This window comes from Echiichthys vipera, assembly GCF_963691815.1.
Source record: "Echiichthys vipera genome assembly, chromosome: Y".
Lineage (NCBI taxonomy): Eukaryota > Metazoa > Chordata > Actinopteri > Perciformes > Trachinidae > Echiichthys > Echiichthys vipera.
Window position 1 is genome coordinate 11,118,009 of NC_139849.1, and position 24,240 is coordinate 11,142,248.

Consider the following 24,240-nt stretch of genomic DNA (forward strand, 5'->3'; position numbering starts at 1 on the left):
GGCTCTTACAGAGCGTGCTTCTGATTGGCTCTCACAGAGCTGGCTTCTGATTGTCTTGCACTGGCCTCTGAATACCTCTTACAGAGCTTGCCTCTGATTGGCTCTCCCAGTGCTGGCCTCTGATTTGCTCTCCCAGTACTTGCCTCTGATTGGTTCCTTACGGAGCTGGCCTCTAATTGATTCTCACAGGGGTGGCCTCAAATTGGCTCTCACAATACTAGCCTCTGAATGGCTCTCACCGAGCTGGTCTCTGATTGGCTTTAACAGAGCTGGCTTCTGATTATCTCTCACAGAGCTGGCCTTTGATTGGCTCATACTGGCCTCTGATTGGTTCTTACAGAGCTGGCCTCTGACTGACTCTCAGAGAGGTGGCCTCTGATTGCTTCTCTCAGAGTTAGCCTCTGATTGGCTCTCACAGAGCTGGCCTCTGATTGGCTCTGACAAAGCTGGTCTCTGATTGGCTCTCACTGACCTCTGATTGGTTCTCACAGAGCTAGCCTCAGATTGGCTCTCACTGGCCTTTGAATGGTTCTCACCAAGCTGGTCTCTGATTGGCTCTCAAAGAGCTGGCTGTTAATTGGCTATCACAGAACTGGCCTCTGATTGGCTCTCGGGGAGCTGGCCTTTGATTGGCTCTTACAGAGCTGGCTTCTGATATGCTCTCACAGAGCTGGCTTCTGATTGTCTTTCACTAGCCTTTGAATACCTCTTACAGAGCTTGCCTCTGATTGGCTCTCCCAGAGCTGGCCTCTGATTGCTTCTCACAGAGCTGACCTCTGATTGGCTCACACAGAGCTGGCCTCAGATTGGCTCTCACTGGCCTCTGATATGTTCTCACAGAGCTGGCCTCTGATCGGCTCTGACAAAGCTGGGCTTTAACAGAGCTGGCTTCTGATTGCATCTCACAGAACTGGCCTCTGATTGGCTCTTACTGGCCTCTGATTGGTTCTTACAGAGCTGGCCTCTGACTGGCTCTCAGAGAGGTGGCCTCTGATTGCTTCTCTCAGAGTTAGCCTCTGATTGGCTCTCACAAAGCTGGCCTCTGATTGGCTCTGACGAAGCTGGCCTCTGATTGGCTCTTACTGGCCTCTGATTGGTTCTTACAGAGCTGGCCTCTGACTGGCTCTCAGAGAGGTGGCCTCTGATTGCTTCTCTCAGAGTTAGCCTCTGATTGGCTCTCACCGTGCTGGCCTCTGAATGGTTTTCACCGAACTGGCCTCTGATTGGATCTCAGAGAGCTGGTGTCTGATTGGCTCTGAAAGAGTTTGCCTCGGATAGGCTCTTACAGAGCTGGCCTCTGATTGCTTCACACAGAACTGACGTCTGATGGCATCTAACAGAGCTGGCCTCAGATTGGCTCTCACTGGCCTCTGATATGTTCTCACAGAGCTGGCCTCTGATTGGCTCTGACAAAGCTGGTCTCTGATTGCTTCTCTCAGAGTTAGCCTCTGATTGGCTCTCACCGTGCTGGCCTCTGAATGGTTTTCACCGAACTGGCCTCTGATTGGATCTCAGAGAGCTGGTGTCTGATTGGCTCTGAAAGAGTTTGCCTCGGATAGGCTCTTACAGAGCTGGCCTCTGATTGCTTCACACAGAACTGACGTCTGATGGCATCTAACAGAGCTGGCCTCAGATTGGCTCTCACTGGCCTCTGATATGTTCTCACAGAGCTGGCCTCTGATTGGCTCTGACAAAGCTGGTCTCGGATTGGCTTTAACAGAGCTGGCTTCTGATTGCATCTCACAGAACTGGCCTCTGATTGGCTCTTACTGGCCTCTGATTGGTTCTTACAGAGCTGGCCTCTGACTGGCTCTCAGAGAGGTGGCCTCTGATTGCTTCTCTCAGAGTTAGCCTCTGATTGGCTCTCAATGAGCTGGCCTCTGATTGGCTCTGTCAAAGCTGGCCTCTGATTGGCTCTTACTGGCCTCTGATTGGTTCTTACAGAGCTGGCCTCTGACTGGCTCTCAGAGAGGTGGCCTCTGATTGCTTCTCTCAGAGTTAGCCTCTGATTGGCTCTCACCGTGCTGGCCTCTGAATGGTTTTCACCGAACTGGCCTCTGATTGGATCTCAGAGAGCTGGTGTCTGATTGGCTCTGAAAGAGTTTGCCTCGGATTGGCTCTTACAGAGCTGGCCTCTGATTGCTTCACACAGAACTGACGTCTGATGGCATCTAACAGAGCTGGCCTCAGATTGGCTCTCACTGGCCTCTGATATGTTCTCACAGAGCTGGCCTCTGACTGGCTCTCAGAGAGGTGGCCTCTGATTGGCTTTAACAGAGCTGGCTTCTGATTATCTCTCACAGAGCTGGCCTTTGATTGGCTCTTACTGGCCTCTGATTGGTTCTTACAGAGCTGGCCTCTGACTGGCTCTCAGAGAGGTGGCCTCTGATTGCTTCTCTCAGAGTTAGCCTCTGATTGGCTCTCACAGAGCTGGCCTCTGATTGGCTCTGACAAAGCTGGTCTCTGATTGGCTCTCACTGACCTCTGATTGGTTCTCACAGAGCTAGCCTCAGATTGGCTCTCACTGGCCTTTGAATGGTTCTCACCAAGCTGGTCTCTGATTGGCTCTCGGGGAGCTGGTCTTTGATTGGCTCTTACAGAGCTGGCTTCTGATATGCTCTCACAGAGCTGGCTTCTGATTGTCTTTCACTAGCCTTTGATACCTCTTACAGAGCTTGCCTCTGATTGGCTCTCCCAGTGCTGGCCTCTGATTGGTTCCTTACAGAGCTGGCCTCTGATTGGCTCTCACCCAGCGGCCTTTTGATTAGCTCTCACAGAGCTGCCCTCTGAGGCCCTTGGGGGGCCCCCATGCTCAGGGTGATGGTACTGGAGGTGTTGTTCCCAACACGTACTGCTTGTGGCCTCTCGCTAAGGAAGTCTAGCAGCCAGTTGCAGAGTGAAGTGCTGAGGCCCAGCTTGTCCAGTTTGCAGATGAGCTGTTGTGGTATTATGGTATTAAATGCCAAACTGAAGTCTATGAACAGCCTTCTCAAATATGAGTCTTTCTGTTCCAGGTGGGTGAGGGCTGGATGGAGGGCAGAGCAAATTGCATCCTCTGTGGATCATTTCATCCTGTGTGCAAACTGGAAGGGGTCCAAGGTGGGGGGGAGGATGGATTTAGTTTGTGACAGGACTAGCCTTTTGAAGGCTTTGAAGCATGATGGGACAGTGGCTTTCTTCAGGGAGGTGTTAAAGATGTCAGTGAAGGCATCCTTCAGTTCCCCTGCACAGTCTTTCAGTACCTTACTAGGCCTGTTGCTTTCCGGGCGTTGATGGTAGAGAGTGTCCTCTTTATGCTGGCGGCAGACAGGCACAGAGTCTGGTCATGGGGAGGCTTTGGGGTTTTCAGGAGAGAGAGTGCCAGGCCCTTCCATTTGCCAAATATTCCATTCACCCACTCCTCCAGTTGATGACTTGGACTGGCCTGGTAGTTCCCTGAGGAGAAAAAATATCAGAGTGACAGTCAACAAACTCACAATCCCTTGGACAATCAACACTGTCATAACACTGTCACATGTTGAAATGTACATACAATTTCAAACTATTAAACAACAAATATATTACTATTTTGCTAAAGCATGCTCTTAAAGAAATGAAGATAGAATAAACTTGAATATAATGGGTTGTTTAGTTTGTGGTCACACCCCCTCCAAAGTGAGTATCTGATTTATCTGTGTGCTGAACTGGCAACTTCCAGTTCAGGGACTTCTAACCTTCCACCACTTGATGACTAATTTGCTGCCCTCTCTCTTTGTAGGCCAAGCTTCCGGCCACCAAGTGAAAGAGTCATCACAAACCAACATGTCCCTGTGACCTCTGACCCTTACTCCCATGTCAATGTTATCAATGATTAATTCCTTGCCTGGGCACATGGTAAGAGGAAAAACTCCCATTTCTGGTCTTATCACAGGTTTGGGATTGTATTCAGCACAGGTTTTACAATCTTTCACAAATTGTCTTTTCATGTCTACTAGAAATGGAGATTCCTAGTCATCTATTTTGCACTAACATGGGCTTGCCCGTGGGCTTCCTGAAAGACTGATTTCCTGATTGATGGTGGTAAAACCGGCCTTCCAGCCGGACCTCTCCACAAACCATCTACTCCAACATCTCCCCGATGTTTTTACACTGTCAACTCTGGGGGAGACGACCCCCTTTTGCACTTCCACAATTTGTTGTTTTCGAGGAGCTCCTAGTGATGCCTTCTGCACACACCATCATAAGTTTTGACTCATAACCTGCCGCGCTTTTTGCCACCATTTCAGCCATACGGTTACCTATAGCAACGTCATCATTACCATTGTCATGTCCCTTGCACTTTATGATAGCTACCTTTTGGGGAAGGAATAAAGCTACCACTAGCTCTTTCATTTCTTCCTTCCTTCATGTTTGATGGGTTTATGTGCTGTCAAAAACCTGCACTCATCCATTGTCCTTGTTCAACATGCAGTCTGCTTAGATGTTGACGTTCTTTCCCTCACTCAGCGGCAAAGCTCTGATCAATGCCACAATTTCTGCCCTTTGTGCTGATTGGGCTCCTACCAAGGGGGCCGATTCTTCAACCCCCAAATCTTCTCCTTCCACTTTCTTACCACTGCATATCCTGACTGTAGACCTTTTGTGTCATGTCTGAAATAGCTTCCATAAGTAAATAAAGTCCAGTCTGGGTTAAGCAGTGGTTCGGCTTCGAGGTCAGGTCATGCTTTGTCTTCCTGTGTTACTTTGTGCTCACATTGGTGAGGTTCTCCTGCAGTCATGTGGTCTGCCATGTTAATGTCCTAATGTGGGAAAAGTAGCTTAGGAGCCTTGAGTTGTTTGCTCAGTCCTCTTTGTCTGAGTGATGTCATGGTGAATGTTTGTCAGTTCACATATGCTCCAATTACAATGTGTGCCATCTTGTGAATCAGTCTAGCCATGCTATGTCTGGTGGAATCATGATGTCGTTTTTCCATGTTGTCTTGGGGAGCACTGAGACATAGTAGTACTTGTCTCCTACCATTCCTCTTTTTCTGAAACAGAACCCCATTTGTCACCCCATCTGTTTCAGAAACATCCAGATGAAAAGGCTTTAAATAGTCAAGCGAAGCGAGATCAGCTGCCGAGGATAATTCTTGTTTTAGCTTAATAGACGCCTGTTCTGCAGCAAATGTCAAATCCAAGTGGGCGTACAAGTTACGCATCCCTTTGATGTCCAGAGCCCTTAAGGGGAGTGTAACGAGAGAATAGCCAGGAATGTAGTTTCTACTGTAGCCAGTTAACCCCAAAAATGAGAACATGTCCTTCACTGTCTGTGGTTTGGGGTGAGACTGGGGATCTATGGCCAGGTGACAAGCCAGAGCCCAGGCCTGTGAGGGTCCTACCCAACAATGAGACCTGTTGTCTACACACCTGGAGTTTCAGATGGCTAACCTTGAAACCCTGTTGTGCTAGCCACCTGAGAACTGTTTTAGTGGCTATCAAACAACCAGCTGCTGATTCTGCAGCAATCAGTAGGTCATCCACATATTGGATGAGAGTTGTGCCACTTGGGAGGGGATAGTTGGTTAACGCCTTTTTTAACAATTAGTTAAATATGCCTGGTGAGAGGGCGAACCCTTGTGGTAGACGAGTGTATCGCAACCGTTCACCTCTAAAGTTAAAAGAGAAGATGTCTCGTAAATCTGGATGTAGGGGGAGACAAAAGAAAGCGTTGGCTAGATCAATACAAGTGAACCACTTTTGAGATGGAGAAAGACTAGTGAGAGCTGTATACGGGTTTGGAACAGGAACTGTGTGTGTGGCTAACCTGTCATTAATTTTAGTTATAGTAACAGGTCATGGACCATTTGGTACTTGCCGTTGCCTGGTTTTAAGACAGGCAAAATTGGTGTGTCCCAGGTTGACTGTGAGGGTTCTAGCACCCCCACTTCTTTCAAACCCATGATAGTTTCCCTCCTCTGCCTGAGATTTGTGTGGATACAATTCAGGGGTCCTGAGTTGAGATCAAATGTCACAGGAGGTAATGACAGGCAGTAACCAGTAGGACCCTGTGACCAGAGTGAGTCCGGTAACTTATCTAACATAGGGGCACAAGACGGATGGTCTGTTTTTTCACGCCCATGTTCATGGGAAAGCTTAAATACCGTAGATAGATGCAAGTTGCTGGTGAAAACTGCAAATGAGGGATCTGAGTGGGTACCCAATCTGTCTGCATTAGTGCTGTCTTAGTCATGGGACCAAGTCCTTAGCTCCATGCCCAGGGTGGAGGGCTAGACAGACATGTGGGTACGCCTCTGCCTCCATTCTATACCACACCTGTTGTTTTGGAATGAATAGAACAGAAGCTGTCACCCCTTCAGGGCCTACATATATGTTCCTGACGTCCACCTGCCACATCACACCCTCCATATCTTCGACAGCCTGCTGAAATTCTCCTCCAACACAGAGGAGATTCTCAGGAAATGTCAGCAGCGGAAATACCTCCTTAGGAAGCTCAATTCCTTTGGAGTCAGCAAGAACATCCTCCTGATCTTCTTTTACTACTCCTTCATCGAGAGCATCATCACGTTCTCCATCACATGCTGGTTCTACTCCACCAGCCTCCAGAACAGAAACCGCCTGCAGAGCATAGCCACGGTCTGCTCTAAGATCATTGGACTTCCTGTTAGAACTCTGTCGACCATGCATGAGCAGCAGACACTCAGGTTAGCTGGTCGGATCATGCAGGACCCCTCTCATGCTCACTTCTCAGCGTTTGAGTGGCTCCCCTCAGGACGCCGTCCTCGCTGTCCCTGCTGCAGGACACAGAGGAGAAGAGCAACCTTCTTCCCCAGGGCTGTCCAGCTCCTCAACTCCTGACCCCTCTGACCATCCCCCTCCCCACCCTTGACACCCTCCCCTGGACACTTCACTCCCCCCCCTCCCTGGACACCATTACCCCCCCCCCCCCCCCCACACACACACACACACACACACACACTCCAGACACCCTCCCAGGACACCTCACCCCCCTCTCGACCTCGGACATCCCTCCCATCACCTCTCCTCCTCCCCTCTCCAGACACCCTCCCTGGACACCATCACCATCACCCCCCCCCCCCTGGACACCACCACCCCACCCCTGGACACCCCCTGGACACTACCGGACACGTGAACTGGCTACCTACCTCCACTCCTGTCCTCAAAGCTGTGAACTACTGGTTTGATGCACTACTCCACTTTATTCTGTTCATTCTGTTTCTAATGTTACTGGTTTGTTGCACTACTCCACTTATTTATTCTGTTTAGGATGTTACTCCGCTCTGTTGCACTACTCCACTTACTTATTTATTCTGTTATTATGTTCACACCGGACTTATTCTGTTACTATGTTCTTACTGATCTACTTGATTCTGTTAGTTATTTTTAATTTATGGTATTAAGGCACAACTCCACTTTATTCTGTCTATCAGGTCTTATATTGTATCCATCATAGCACTATGGTCACTTTATTTTTCAGTATTCATCTGGTTACACAGAGCTAGCATATACTTAGACTGCTGTTTACCTGCCATGCACCACTATCACTTTATTATTTAGTATCTGCACATAGCTTATAGTTATATATTATATTTATACTCTATTACTGCACTATAGTTCTGTTTATGTCTGCTCATTACACATATGTATCATGTCTGACCACATCTGAATCCGATCACTGTCCACTTATATCTTTTCTGCACTACAGTTCTGTTTATACCTGTTTCAACAGTCTACTGCAAGTTTACATCATATACACCCGTTCACATGTCTGCTTACATCTGATACACGCATGTCTTTCTACATCTCATGCCGACGATGTTCTCCGTATCTAACTCTGTGACTGGATTCTAACCTGTACTAACACACTAACATCCTGACACTTATTCTACCTGTACTAACACACTAACATCCTGACACTTATTCTTCTTTTACACTTTATTCTTGTTGATAGGTTAAAATGTTTTTGTATAGTTGCACTGTCGTTATTTGCTGCTCTGTGTGCCCTGAATTGCCCCCCGGGGACAAATAAAGTTTTTTGAATTGAATTGAAAAGCATCCTGAAAACAATTGTCTGATTTTCTGTCATAATATAGAGAATATCTTAGAGCAGAGAGATCCAAGGCTTCCAGCGTTGATAGAGGACCAATACACCTGGACCATCAGGCTTCTCGGGCTCAAGTAGTCCCCAATTAATATCAGCACTTGCTGCACTGTCCACAATGGGTTGCATAAGCCACTGTCCAGCACTGCTGAAATTCGGAGAGTTGCAGGTCAACACGGAGCCATCCGGCAGGGTCACAACTAGTCCATCAGCGCTGCACAATATTGAAGCCCCCAGCTTCACCAATAAGTCCCTACCCATCAGGTTCACAGGACAAAACTGTGAAAAAGAGTCTGTCGTCCCACAGTCACTGGGAGTGGATGGGTTAATGGCAGTTTTTGGTTAACCCCAGAGAAGCCTACAACAACCCCAGAGAAGTCTGCAACAGCTTCACTTAGATTCAGTATGATATAGTATAGCCGCATGTCATCATTCCGTCGCTGGCTGTCTGGATGGTGCCTAGAAAATAATGTGGGCTTCGTAGATAATTGGCAGTCTTTCTGGGGAAAACCTGGTCTTATTAGGAGAGATGGTATTCATCCTACTTTGGAGGGTGCCGATCTCATATCTAAGAACCTGGACGCAGTTGTTAGCGGTCTAAAACCATGACAACCCAGTGTTGGGATCAGGAAGCAGAGTCGCAGTCTTACACACCTCTCTGCGCTCCCTGTGGAGCATTTTCCAGCTCAGTTTAGTATACAAACACTGTCTGCCCCACGATCATTTAAATTAAACAGATCAAAAATGAACAGAAGAGGAGCTATAAAGAAAAACTTGATACAAATCAACGCAAAATCTGCGACTATGCAACAATATCAGAAAATAAAATGTGGACTTTTAAACATCAGATCTCTGTCATCTAAAGCTGTATTAGTAAACGATCTGATATCAGATAACCATATTGATTTACTCTGTCTGACCGAAACATGGCTGCGTCCCGAAGAATATGTTAGCCTAAATGAATCCACTCCTCCCAGTCATATTAATACTCATAGTCCTCGAGGCAGTGGTCGAGGAGGAAGCGTTGCAGCTATTTATGACTCAGGCCTGTTAATAAACCCTAAACCTAAACTAAATTATAATTCATTTGAAAGTCTTGTTCTTAGTCATTCACATTCAACCTGGAAAACTGTGCAGCCAATTATACTTGTTATAGTATACCGTGCTCCTGGTCCGTACTCTGAATTTCTGTCTGAATTCTCAGAGTTTCTGTCAAATTTAGTCCTTAAATCTGACAAAGTAATCATTGTAGGTGATTTTAATATTCATGTGGACAGCGATAATAATAGTCTCAGTATCGCGTTTATCTCTCTATTAGATTCGATTGGTTTTAGTCAGAGTGTACATAAACCTACTCACTGTTCTAATCACACCCTCGACCTTGTTTTGGCTTATGGTGTGGAAATGAATGACTTAATAGTCTTTCCACAGAATCCTATTTTATCAGACCATTATTTAATAACTTTTGAATTCATGTTACAGGACTACTCACCTCTGGGTAAAAGTGTCTACACTAGATGTTTATCTGATAGTGCTATAACTAAATTTAAGGAGGCGATTCCATCTGCATTTACTTTAATGCCTTATCCTAATATTCAAGACTCCTGCACTAACGTTAGTTTCTCTGAAATTGATCACATTGTTGACAGTGTTGCAGGCTCTCTAAGAACAACCCTCGACTCTGTTGCTCCTTTAAAAAAGAAAAGAGGAAGTTAGCTCCATGGTATAACTCACAAACCCGTGAATTAAAACAAATATCGCGAAAGTTGGAAAGTAAATGGCGCTCCACTAAACTGGAGGAATCTCACTTAGTTTGGCAAGAAAGTCTTAAAACCTATAGGAAGGCCCTCCGTAATGCCAGAGCAGCATATTACTCATCTTTAATAGAGGAGAATAAGAACAATCCTAGATTTCTTTTCAGCACTGTAGCCAGGCTGACAGAGAGCCACAGCTCTATTGAGCCATGTATTCCTATAACCCTCAGTAGTAACGACTTCATGACCTTCTTTAATGACAAAATTATAACTATTAGAGACAAAATCAACTCGCTTGGCACCAATTTTTCATTAAACCCAGGAACCTTAGAAACTGTATGACCTGATATATTCTTGGACTGCTTTTCTTCAGTCGACCTTAACAAATTAACCTCTACAATTTCATCATCAAAACCTTCTACTTGTCTCCTAGACTCTATTCCAACTAGGTTACTCAAAGAAGTGTTACCTTGAATTAGCACTCCTGTATTAGATATGATTAACATGTCTTTATCAGCAGTTTATGTACCACAGTCTTTTAAAGTAGCTGTAATTAAACCTCTTCTTAAAAAGCCCAGTCTTGATCCTGAGGTACTAGCCAACTTTAGACCTATATCTAACCTTCCTTTTCTCTCTAAGATCCTTGAGAAATTAGTCGCCATTCAGCTGTGTGACTTTTTACATAATAATGAGATATTTGAGGATTTCCAGTCAGGATTTAGAGCAAATCATAGCACTGAGACAGCACTGTTGAAAATTACTAACGACCTTCTAATAGCTTCAGACAAAGGACTTGTCTCTGTGCTTGTTTTACTAGATCTTAGTGCGGCCTTCGACACTATTGACCATCACATCCTGCTACAGAGACTGGAGCATCTAATTGGCATTAAAGGAACCGCACTGAGCCGGTTTAAGTCATATTTATCAGATAGATCTCAGTTTGTACATGTTAATGACAAATCCTCCATGCACACTAAAGTTAGTCACGGAGTCCCACAGGGTTCTGTCCTTGGACCGATTCTTTTCACCTTATATATGCTTCCCTTAGGAAATATTATAAGGAAGCACTCCATAAATTTTCATTGTTATGCTGATGATACACAATTATATTTGTCGATCAAACCAGAAGAAACCCATCAGTTAGATAAACTTCAAATGTGCATTAAGGAAATAAAAAGATGGATGACCTGCAATTTTCTGATGTTAAACTCAGACAAAACTGAAGTTATTGTACTTGGCCCCAAAGGCCTCCGAAACTCAATAGCTAAAGACATTGTTACTCTGGATGATGTTGTGTTGTCCTCCAGCACCACAGTAAGGAATCTGGGTGTTATTTTTGATCAGGATATGTCCTTCGATTCTCACATAAAACTAACAACAAGGACTGCATATTTTCACCTGTGTAATATTGCAAAAATTCGGAACATTGTGTCTCAGAAAGATGCAGAGAAACTTGTCCATGCATTTGTTACTTCTAGGCTGGACTATTGCAACTCCTTATTATCAGGCTGCTGCAATAAGTCTGTTAAGAGTCTCCAGTTGGTCCAAAATGCTGCAGCCCATGTACTAACTAAAACAAATAGAAGAGAACATATTTCTCCTGTATTAGCTTCTCTGCACTGGCTACCTGTAAAATCTAGAATAGAATTTAAAATCCTTCTCCTTACGTACAAAGCTCTTATTGATCTGGCTCCGTCGTATCTTAAAGAGCTCATAGTACCGCATCACCCAACTAGATCTCTGCGCTCTGAGAATGCAGGGCTACTCGTCGTTCCTAGAGTCTCCAAAAGTAGAATTGGAGGCAGAGCCTTCAGCTACCAAGCTCCTCTCCCGTGGAACAAACTCCCAAATGTTATTCAGGAGGCAGACACTGTCCCCTTATTTAAGAGTAAACTTAAAACTTTCCTTTTTGATAAAGCTTACAGCTAGGGCTTACGATAAGACTTTATTCTGCTTAATTATGCTGCTATAGGCCTAGTCTGCCGGGGGATAATACTTTTCCTGATACTCTGAGCTTCTCTCCTCTCTGTCTGTACCATTCATGTCTCATCAATGCATGTCACTAATTCAGCTTCTTCCCCGGAGCTGTTTGTGCTTTGTCGTCTCTCAGGTCTCTGCTGATCGTGGTGGTCCTGCTGCTGTGGTCCTACATGACGTTTCCTGCTGCTATTATCACTGTTACTCATATATACTATCACTAGTTTAATAAACTATAAAATTTGTAGCTGTATCGTAGCTGCTATTGCCACTACTCATCATTGATCATGTTTGCCACCATAATTATTATCATTTTCATATTCTGTCACCTTAGCTGTGCTTGTTTCTACTATTCCGTTGTATTAACTGTCTTAACACATAGGTTATATTCACATTACTATAAATATTATTATAGTTACTGTTAAGCTCTGCTTGCATCTCTGGAAGTGTGTCTGTCTGTCTCTCTCTGTCCATCTGTGTGTCTTTTCTCTCTTCCTCTCTCCTTTTCTTCCTCCCCAACCGGTCAAGACAGATGGCCGTCCTCCACAGAGCTGGGTCTGTCTGACGTTCCTGCCTGTTAAAGGGAAGGTTTTCGTTGCCACTGTACTCTACAGAGGAATTGTTGGGTCTATGTAAATCATAAATAAGTCATTGAGTGTGGTCTTTATCTACTCTGTAAAGTGTCCTGAGATAACTTTTGTTATGATTCGACACTATAAATAAAATTGAATTGAATTGAATTGAATAATGAATATCATAATGGTTGTCTGTCTCTGTTTGTCTCTCTATGTGCCCTACGATAGACTGGCTTCCTGTCCAGGGTGTACCCCGCCTTACGCCCGCGACCCCGTTAGGGACGAGCGGTTGGAGATGGATGGATGGATGGATGATTTCAATAATATCAAGTGTCAGCTATCAATTGGGTACAAGTGGGGGTTTTTTGTCTCCCATCCCGTCTCAACACAGTGTCTGCTGACCCCTGCCTTTCACCGATATCAACCATCTCTCATATCATCTCATCTTCAACCACTTATCAGGGGTCGGGTCGCGGGGGCAGCAGCTTTAGCAGGGGACCCCAAACTTCCCTTTCCCGGGCCACATTAACCAGCTCTAACTGGGAGTTCCCGAGGCGTTCCCAGGCCAGTGTGGAGATATAATCTCTCCACCTAGTCCTGGGTCTTCCCCGAGGCCTCCTCCGAGCTGAACGTGCCTGGAACACCTCCTTAGGGAGGCGCCCAGGGGGCATCCTTACTAGATGCCCGAACCACCTCAACTGGCTCCTTTAAATGCAAAGGAGCAGCGGCTCTACTCCGAAAAACCCATTTCGGCCGCTTGTACCCGAAACCTTGTTCTTTCGGTCGTGACCCAGCTTTCATGACCATAGGTGAGGGTAGGAACGAAGATTGACCGGTAGATCGAGAGCTGAGCCGGAAGGCAGTGCGGTAGAGCAACTTCAGCACCACCCCCGCTGCTCTGATTCTCCGGCCAAACTCAAGCTCCATCGTCCCCTCACTCGTGAACATGATCCCAAGGTACTTGAACTCCTTCACTTGGGGTAAGGACTCATTCCCTACCTGGAGTAAGCAATCCCCCGGTTTCCTGCTGAGAGCCATGGCCTAAGATTTAGAGAGGCTGATCCTCATCCCAGCCGTTTCACACTCGGCTGCGAACCGATCCAGTGAGTGCTGAAGGTCACTGACCGACGATGCCATCAGGACCACATCATCTGCAAAAAGCAGAGACGAGATCCTCAGCCCACCGAACTGCAACCCCTCCCCACCACGACTATGCCTCCATATCCTGTCCATGAAAATCACAAAAAGGATTGGTGACAAAGCGCACCCCTGGCAGAGGCCAACCCCCACCGGGATGGAATACGACTTACTGCCGAGGATCCGGACACAGATCTCGCTTTGGGTGTACAGAGATTGGATGGCCCACAGAAGTGACCCCCTCACCCTATACTCCCGCAGCACCTCCCACAGTATCTCCCAGGGGACCCGGTCATATGCCTTCTCCAGATCCACAAAGAACATGTAGACTGGATGAGCATGCTCCCAGGCCCCCTCCAGGATCCTTGCGAGAATGAAGAGCCGGTCTGTTGTTCCATGTCCAGGACGGAACCGCATTGTTCCTCTTTAATCTGAGGTTCGACTATAGGACGAACCCTCCTTTCCAGCACCTTGGAGTAGACTTTACCAGGGAGGCTGAGTAGTGTGATAACCCTGTAATTGGCACGCACCCTCTGGTCCCTCTTTTTAAATAGGGGAACCACCACCCCGGTCTGCGACTCCCTTTGCACTGTCCCAGACTTCCACGCAATGTTGAAGAGACAGCCCCTCCAAACCCAAAGCTTTCAGCATTGCTGGACGAATCTCATCAATCCCTGGGCCTTTGCCACTGTGGAGTTGTTTGACTATCTCAGTGACTTCCACCAGAGATATTGACAATGATTTCCCATAAGCCTCCAGCTCTGCCTCTACAAAAGAGTTGTTGGTCGGATTAAAGAGTTCCTCAAAGTGCTCCTTCCACCGCCAGATTACCTCATCGGCTGACGTCCTTACTGTAAGCAGCTTGGACGGTACCCCGTTTCCCCCTCCTGAGGTGTCGAATGGTTTTCCAGAAGCACCTTGGTTCTGCCCGAAAGTCCTTCTCCATGACTTCTCCGAACTCCCACACCCACTACTTTGTCTCGGACACAGCAGAGGCTGCAGCCCTTCTGGCCAGTCGGTATCTTGCAACTGCCTCCGGAGTCTTCTAGGATAACATATCCCAGAAGGCCTCCTTCTTCTGTTGTACAGCTTCCCTGACCACCGGTGTCCACCACGGTGTTCAAGGGTTACCGCCCCTTGAGGCACCTAAGACCTTGAGGCCACAGTTCACCGCTGCAGCTTCAGCAATGGAAGCTTTGAACATTGCCCACTATGGTTCAATGCCCCCCACCTCCACAGGGATGCCAGAAAAGCTCCGCAGGAGGTGTGAGTTTAAGATCTCTTAGACAGGGGCCTTCTCCAGACGTTCCCAGTTCAACCGCACTACTCGTTTGGGCTTACCTAGTCCGTCCAGAATCTTCCCCCATCCTCTGACCCAGCCTGACAGCTTTGCCCCTCTCTCCACTCGAGTGTCCAAAACATACAGCCTCAGATCAGATAATACGATCACTAAGAGCGTGCTCACACTGTCCTTCTGGCCGGGGCCAAAACCGTTTTTTCAGCTAAAGTCTAGTACCTTTAAGCCATGTGAGTGCACCCGCTCCGCGCTCAACTGCGGCCAGCGGACCGTCCACGGCCCGCTTGAAAGAGGTGGGCTTTAGCGGAGCCGTTTGCACATGTACGAGCACGAGCGTGCATGAGTAGCAATAGTTATGGCAATGGGGGACAAGTACCCTAAAGTCCGGGTCTCGGTCCCTGAGGACAGTGTGAGCACGCTCTAAATCGATCATCGACCTTTTGCCTAGGGTGCTCTGGTACCACGTACACTTATGAGCATCCTTATGTTCAAACACGGTGTTAGTTATAGACAATCCGTAACTAGCACAGAAGTCAATAACAGACGACCGCTCGGATTTAGATCAGGGAGGCCGTTCCTCCCAACCACGCCTCTCCAGGTGTCTTCATCATTGCCCTCGTGGGCGTTGAAGTCTCCCAGAATAACTATGGAATCCCCTACTGGAGCCCCAAGCAGGACTCCAGTCAGGGTATCCAAAAAGGCCGAATACTCTGAACTGCTGTTTGGTGCATACGCACAAACAACAGTCAGAGTCCCCCCCCCCCCCCCCCCCCCTACCACCCGCAGGCGTAAGGAGGCGACCCTCTCATCCAACAAGGTAATCTCCAACACCGCAGCGCTCAGCCGGGGGTTTGTGATGATCCCCACACCCGACCGGCGCCTCACACCCTGGGCAATTCCAATAACTTGAATGTTAATACTCTTGTTGCAGCCTTTTTTCCCAAATGGCATGTATTTAGTTTTCTTTAGATTTAGTGATAGTTTATTTTTATAAAACCACACAAGAAGCTTGGCTATTTCATTATTGACTGTTTCCACTAATTGGTTCAAATCATCCCCAAAACAGAATAATATTAATTTCAGAATATAAGATGCTTTGCATATGTCATTTATATATTGTATAAACAGCTTTGGACTCAGAACTGACCCCGGTGGGACCCCACAAACTATGTCCAAGCAAGTTGATGTATTATCCCCCAATTTGACAAATTGAGATATCTTGTTTAGGTAGCTCCTGACCCATTCAAGTACTATACCTCTAATACCATATCTTAGTAGTTTCTGGTCGATAGCATCTGTAATGATTTCCATAGACTCAGTTAAAACTAGGGCAGTCAAATGGTTTCTTCTGAATCCATGTTGGCTGTCATAAAGCAGATTGTGTTTGCTGATGAAGTTATCAAGCCTATTGTTAAATAGTTTCTCTGGAATTTTTGACAGTTGTGGAGGTATTGAGGCTGGTCTGTAATTAGTAATTTTGTGTATGTCACCTTTCTTGAACAGCGGGAAATGTTGTCATTAACGGTGCGGGGAATAACTCCGAGGAGCGGGACCCAAATGCAGACACGAACACCGAGAAAGATTTAAATAAATATTTAATGAAGATAAACGGGAAACACACAAGATCCAGGGAACGGGGAAAACAGGTACAGGGTCCGGGTGAAGACAGGGAAGAACCAACGCGGGGATCAGGAGATAAGCACGAATGGATGGTGGAAAAAACAGGAACTCGGGAAACTACAACAAAAGAAACGAAGAAACAATTAACAAAGAACAACTTGACAGGGAAAGAGAGCATGATCATAAAGAAACGGTAGTCAGCCAAGAGAGACACAATACCACGTAAATGCAACAACAGTCTGGCGCTGAAGGGCAGCCACATCCGGCCTTTTAATCCTCCAGCACTGACGAGTTGATGATCCACAGCTGGGCGGGACTAAGCCTACAAGCAACGACATACAAACACAAAGGGAAAGACACAAGCAGGAGAAAAAAGACAGAGGGAGACAAACTCACACGAAAGGAAGAGGAAAGGGCCTGACAGGATTGGGATCCTGACAAATGTCACAGTTTGAAATGACAGGTTGCAAATATACTGTATGTTAGAGGTGAAATAATTCTCTCCAATATTTTCCAGAATTAGCCTCATGTCAAGGTCATTGACATCCGTGGATATTTTTGCTACGCATTTGTTGACCAGGTGTCTAATCTCTTTGTCCTTCACTGGTGTGAGAAACATTGTGCTGGGATTTCTACATCTGTCCTTATCAAAGTGATCCCATTGTAGGGATAAGTCAAGAATGTCCTTGGCTAGATTTGGCCCCACATTAACAAATAAGTTGTTTAATCTTTCTGCTGCGATTTCCATGTTATCTTTCTTCATGTTATTATCCTTGAAGTACGGAGGGTAGCTAGGTTTTGTGTTTTTATTCATGATCACATTGTTTGGTATATCAAATGTTTTTTTGGTATAGTTCCTGTGTCCGCTAATAGATTACTGTAATATTCTTTCATGCAATCATTTAGGATGCCATTTATTTCGTTCCTGTACTGTTTGTATCTAATTTCTGACTGGTCTGTCCTTAATTCTATGAACTGTCTGGACAGAGTGTTTTTGTTTTCCTGCAGGCATTTATCAATGTTTTTGTGAGCCATGGTATCCCCTCCTTATTCTGATTTGTGTGTCTTTTCTTCATAGGACGGTGTTTGTCATACAGCGTTTTAAATATATGCAAAAAGGAATCATATGCAACATACACATCTGTTACATGGTAAACATTGTTCCAGTTTTGCCTCAGTAGTTCATTTTTCAGTGTATTTATTCTTTCTTCAGTCCTGCCCCTTATATATATGTTTTTGTTTGGTGTCTTACTCACAGTAGCCCTAATTTATCAATCTTGCGTGAAAACAGGCGCAGATCTGAGCGCAGAATTGGTCGTACGACAGGACACACGTGTGATTTATGAAACATTCGTATCTTACCAATCTCAGTGTACGAATGAGCGGGCCTTGATAAATGCGGCGGCTGAATTCGATCGTCATTAACATGTTACGCCCGTAAATATTCCTGGTTCGGAGGCCTCGCCCACTGAGGTCAAACATGGAGAGACGAAACACTGGTTAGAAAAGAAACTTTTCCGACACAGAGATCGGCATCATGACATCCGAGATGGAGCAAAATAAAGATGTGCTTTTTGGCAGTCTTAAGAGTGGAATAAAAGGTCGCCCATAAAAACGCTGTATGGAAAAGAATAACGGAGGCAGTCAACTCGAAGCAGCGCTCCGCTGTGACCCGTGTGCATGTGTGCGCACTGTTCCAATTAGCCGTATTCAGCACCCCTGCCGTGAAATGCACCCCCTCGTATTATAGGTGATATTCTGGATCAGAAGGCTGTTGTTTCGACCTATAGGAGTAGCTTATATACAGGTAACCCAATTAAAAGCACACACATTTGAACTTATGAATTGCAAGAAAAGCTGGGATTATATTTAGGAAACGCTAAGTCAAATACATTCAACTTGCTCAAAAGATCCATTTAATTCATTTTGTAATTATGGCTGCAGTATATTTCCACAGAACATACAAAAAGGTGTCGTTTTGTGTTTGCTATTATCCAAGTTTGTGATTTTAAACTCTTTAAAATAGTTTAAAGACTGTAAGTAACCAATGTTCTGACAGTTGTGGGTTACCTTTATATAAACTACTCCTATAGGTGGAAACAACAGCCTTCTGATCCAGAATATCACCTTTAATGCGAGGGGGTGCATTTCACGGCAGGGGTGCTGAATACGGCACAACATCGGCGCTCTTGCTCTGTAGCAGGGTTTGCCAGCGGGGTTATTAGGTATTCTGTTAGGGGATACCTTTGTCACCTAGAAGAACCATATCAAGATGTTAATCATCGGATACCTTGTTTGATTTAATGCAATTTATCGAGGGTAGCCACTAACCGAGGAGATCACTTTGGCTCTGCAGTGCGTCTTGCTGCAGCCGCGCGCTAACACATTCGTCCATCAATTCATCTTCAACCGCTTGTCCCTGTCGGGGTCGCGGGGGGCTGGAGCAGAGCTGTTCTTTTCAGGTTTAAAAGCGATAGCTTGGCATCACAAATCACCTGTACATTTATCGAGTGGTAGTTTTTGCGATTGTTGAATGCGTAATCATTCATGGATGGTGCCTTCAGACGCACATGAGTACAATCAATTGCTCCAACCACAATTTTAATTTTTTTTATTCGTTTTAAGAATCCGTTTTGATCTGTTCTTAACATGTGACTGCTTATGCTTAATGACAGCTGAGGTTTGTTCATTATTTTCAGCCAGATTTTGCTGTGCTGCACCGCAAATACACAGGCTGAAATTTGCGTACACGATCTCAGACCTGACGTGAGATTTGATCGTAGCTCCCGCTCACGTCCAAATTGATAAATGCCGAAGTTTGCCAGGAAATGGTCGTACGCACGTTTTTCTGCCGTACGTTCGTTTGATAATTGAGGGCCAGTGTGTTTCCAGTCATAGATAGCAAAGAGTGGTAGGTGGTCACTTTCATCATTTAACAGTAGTCCTCTTGTTATGTCATTCCGTATAATATTATTGAAAATATTATCAATCAGAGTAGCACTGTGTGTCATGATCCTGCTTGGTCGTGCAATGAGAGGTTGTAAGCCCATCGTATACATTGTATTACTGAACTCATCAATCATCGTATTTTGTTTTGGGTTGAGTAAGTCAATATTTACATCACCGCATATAAAAACCCACTTTCGGCTAGTTTCTAAAGAATTTTCCTCCCACACATTCATTGAAATCTTCTATTTTTGAATCTGGTGCTCTGTAAACACAGCTTATTACTATATTTTTTACCTTTCTTTACACAAATTTTCAATTGTGACACATTCCATTAAGTGCTCAACAGCTTTAGACATATGTGTTACTGTCAATAATATTTTCTCTCGGAGACTTCCTGGTTACTTCCTATACAAAAGTAACCCCTTTCAATCACAAGTCAGAGACCAGAGACTTTTTACGTGTCGACACGGAGAAGAGAGGAGGTCAACAAGCTCTGCCTGGCTTGCCCCTCTGCAAATTCTCTTCTGACGTCCGCTCCCCTCCGTGTCTTTTTGTTAAAGAGTACATGAATAATCATTTAACCAGTTACAAAAGAGTACATGAATAATCATTAACCAGTTATATACCTGTTATATCTTTAACAGGCAGGGACGTCGAACAGACCCAGCTCTGGAGGACGGCCATCTGTCTTGATCCGGTTGGGGGTGGGGGAGAGGGGCAACAAACAGACTGAAAGACAGGGATGCAAAGCAACCGCAGAATTAACATTAACTGTAATAATATCTAAAGTAATAATGTGAACATGAGTAGCAATAGTTATGCCAATGAATATACAAATCCTATCAAATGATAGGAGAAATAATGGCAGTTAAGGCAATAGAAATATGAAAAACAACAACTGCGGAGAGGATTGTGATAGAATGATATGAATAGTAACAATAATAGCTGTAATACTACTAGATATATGACTAATAGTATTTTTATGGCAATGAATATTAGAACTAATAACAGTTATGATAATACATAATACAATACAATACAATACAATAATAATCAAATACCAATTTGAATAATAATAGTAACAGGAAATGTCAAGCAGGGATATACTCAAATGATATGAATCAGAGAAATAATGGCAGTTAAGGCAATAGAAATAAGAAAGAAATGATGATTATGATAGAATAAAATGAATAGTAACAATAGTAGCTGTAATACTACTTAAAATACAAATCATAATATTTGTATGGCAGTGAATATTAGAACTAATTACATAAATGATAATACATATATTAATAATAATCAAATAGAAGTTTGAATTAAAGCTGCAAGCAGCATTGAACGGGCCCTCACATCCCATGCGCGTTTGGGGAGCCGGCAGGACGCTGGCAGAAAAGTAAAAAAACAGTAAAACACAAATGCTTTGAAATGGCATCGTGAAGGTCTCCTGATTCGGCTGACCACATTTAAGAGTGATCTGTTGAATTCTCTAGAAGTCATGAAAATCTCTCAAGGAGAGGCCTAAAGGCTTAAAATGTGTTCGTAAAATAAAAATGAATGCACAAAATCTAAAGTGGCCGACTTTCTGTTACGCGGAAAAAAAAATGAAAAAATGTCAATATGTTCTTCAAGATGAGAGCAATGCAATGCTCCCACCATATTTCCTGAACATCAAAATAACTTTTTCCCAACCATAGCGTGCGTTTGGGGGCGCTATGAAGCCGGCTGGCCACACAGGAGCCCAACTAATGCAGAATTTTCCAATTTTTCCCCCTTCTAACCTGTGTGCCAGTTTTGGTGAGATTTCAAGAATCCCAATCCCCTCAAAATGCGACAAAGTTTGACCCATATAGCTTACTTTCTGTTGTCAGTAGGTGGAGCTATGACTATGACTCAATTTCAGCATGTAGATGTCTTCAGGCCTGGACTGTTATCCAGCATGTGAAATTTGGGGCAGATTGTAAAAATTATAATTGAGCTTGAAAACTTCCTTTTGTCAAGTTTTGGGCAAAATTCATTGCCACACCACATCAAAGGCATTCCATGAATCCTCAAAAGCCTCGCAATTTAGCATCACAACGGTCTTTAGATGTAACCTATTACATTTGATTCACTTGGGTTAATTCTCTTGGAGGAGTTTAAGTACAACACGTTTGACTGGCTTAACTTTGCAAAAAAAAAAAACACAGTAAATGCCACAGTAAATCCAAAATGGCCGACTTGCTGTTGGATTTAGGGTATGGCTTAGAGAGGCTGTCTACCAAATTCCGTATGTCTACATCAAATTCAAAGGTGGGGGCATTGACTTGCAATATTCTAGGGAGCGCCGCAAGCTTATTTACCACACACAAGCCCAAGACCCATATCAGGTATTACGTTTAGACACTAATAATGCATGTGGAACTTTTGTGCATTTAAGAGCACGATTAGCACCTCAAAAATGCTAAAAGTAATTAGGGGGCGCAGTAGAGCCGATGTGCCACGGCCAAGCCCAATTGTGGCATCAAATTGAAGTAACTACTAGTTTGAATGTGGTTGAAACATTTCGTTAGTTTTTGTGCATCCTAAAGTGTTAGGATCACATGATCAATTAAGGTCCCTTTTTCTGTTGTGGGTTGTTTCACAACTTGAGAAAAGCCTTTTTTGTCATAAATGTGTATAGTGATGATGATTTCAAAATATCGTCATTAAAATCTCCCATGACAGCAATTGTGTTACTTATTGGATCTAGCCAATCAAGTTAACTTGCCCAAAATGTTCTTTAAATAAAGACACAGGGTACGATGGTGATCTGTAAATGACTGCCATGACTATGTTGTTAGTCACACAATGGGGGACTAAAAATTCTAAATTAACATCAGGGGTTTTATGAATTTTATATCAACGTATCTGAACTAAAAATGCCAACACCACCATGTTGCTGGTCTTGCAAAGCAGCCAATGTGGAGTTGTTGCTGCTGTAAGATACACTAACCATTGATGTTTACATAATCAAATGATGAAGCAGTAGGTAGCCATGTTTCTGTAACATTAATACAGTTAAGCTGCAAATTCTGTGTACACACTGCCAAAACTGCTGTATGTCGAGTCAAACTCTGCAAATTCACCATTTATTCATTTACATTGAAGTTGTGCCTATTTCTTCCGAGAACGGAGGCATACTCTTAATTTCATCTTTTATATCATCTTTGCAATAGATGGCTTCATCTGCGAAATCTCGAATCACCTATCCTGACAAACTTCTAATCCGGCTTAAAGCCACATAAGCCTGTCCTGCAATAAATATTTTTTAGGGGACACTACGGCTTCATCAATAGTAATTCCTTGTACTTTATGTACTGTACAGGCCCAAGCAAGTTTCAATGGAAATTGTCGGCGTAGTTCAACTTTGTTAGTGACCCTTTCCTCTTCAGGTTCAATACCTGTAGAGCCCATAACGACTGCTGAAGCATTTGCACAGCTTTTTTTCCTCTGTGTACCAATGTGATCATCATCAAATTTGACAATATTTGAAGAAACTTTGTCTCGTCGCTGGGATAAACTATGTGTCACTGTGCCATACACTCCATGAACTAGACCATCAACAACATCTATGTTTTTACTTAACATCACACGGGCATATATTGTTTTGCTTGTATTATATGTTTAGCTGTGATGTCCTCTCTTCAACTCAAGCTTGCCAGTTTTCTTACTGTTGACAAAATCTTGAGCATCAGTCTCAACATAATCAGGGGCCTGTTTCACAAAGCAGGTTCAACAAACTCTGAGTCTAACCCTGAACTCTGAGTTGATCTACTCTGAGATAGGAAACTCTGAGTTTTCGGTTCCAGAACAGCAAATTTGCGTTAGGTTGATCAACTCAGAGTAGTTTGACCTGGAGTTAAGCGCGTGCACCACAAGTAAAAAAAGACAGCATCAATGGAGCCCTGATTCGACGAGTCACCATGGCAACGGGAAAGCGAAGGCCTACGCTACAACTGGAATTGGAAATATTAATGCGCTCATACGGTGAGTTTGAGCAGGTTTACAACGCTGCAGCAGCTGAAGAGAGGGAGACGGTGCGGGAGAACATTGCTGCTCGGGTCAGTGCATAAGTTTAAATGTAGTCCTTTGCAATCACAGTAATATCACAGGGGGAACTGCTTGAGTGGGAGCCTATTAATTTATTTAATTTAGGTGCATTCCCACGGGGGAGAAGCGCACTTGGCAGCAGCTTAAGATGAAACATAAAAACATTGTTCAAACAGGTAAAACCTCAGCACTGTCTCATGGTGACGCCTCATTTTGAGCATGTTTTACATGGTAAAGTAAATATGACCGTAAGTGGCTGTTTTATGTGTTGCAAAAAAAACTCCCATTTGCAAAAAAACGCAGCGCAACACACAATATCTGCTGTGATATAAGAGCATTACTGGTTGTTCATGTTGGAAATGTAAGGAGGGATGAGATGGACTGTGACATGAAACGGTGTTTCCCTGCCGTGAAATGCACCCCCTCGCATTATAGATGATATTCTGGATCAGAAGGCTGTCGTTTCCACCTATAGGAGTAGTTTATGTACCGATAACCACATTAAAAGCACACACTTTTGAACCTATTAATTGCAAGAAAAGCTGGGATTATACAGTATTTAGGAAACGCTGAGTCAAATACATTCAACTTGCTTAAAAGATCCATTTCATTCATTTTGTAATTATGGCTGCAGTATATTAAGGACGTCTATGCGCGGTCTGATAATCATCTCCCGACGAATATTTAATTCTCTGCGCAGTAATGCGTCAGCTTCATCCACGGGATCGTTATCAAAAGGACATGCCATGGTAGTGAAATATT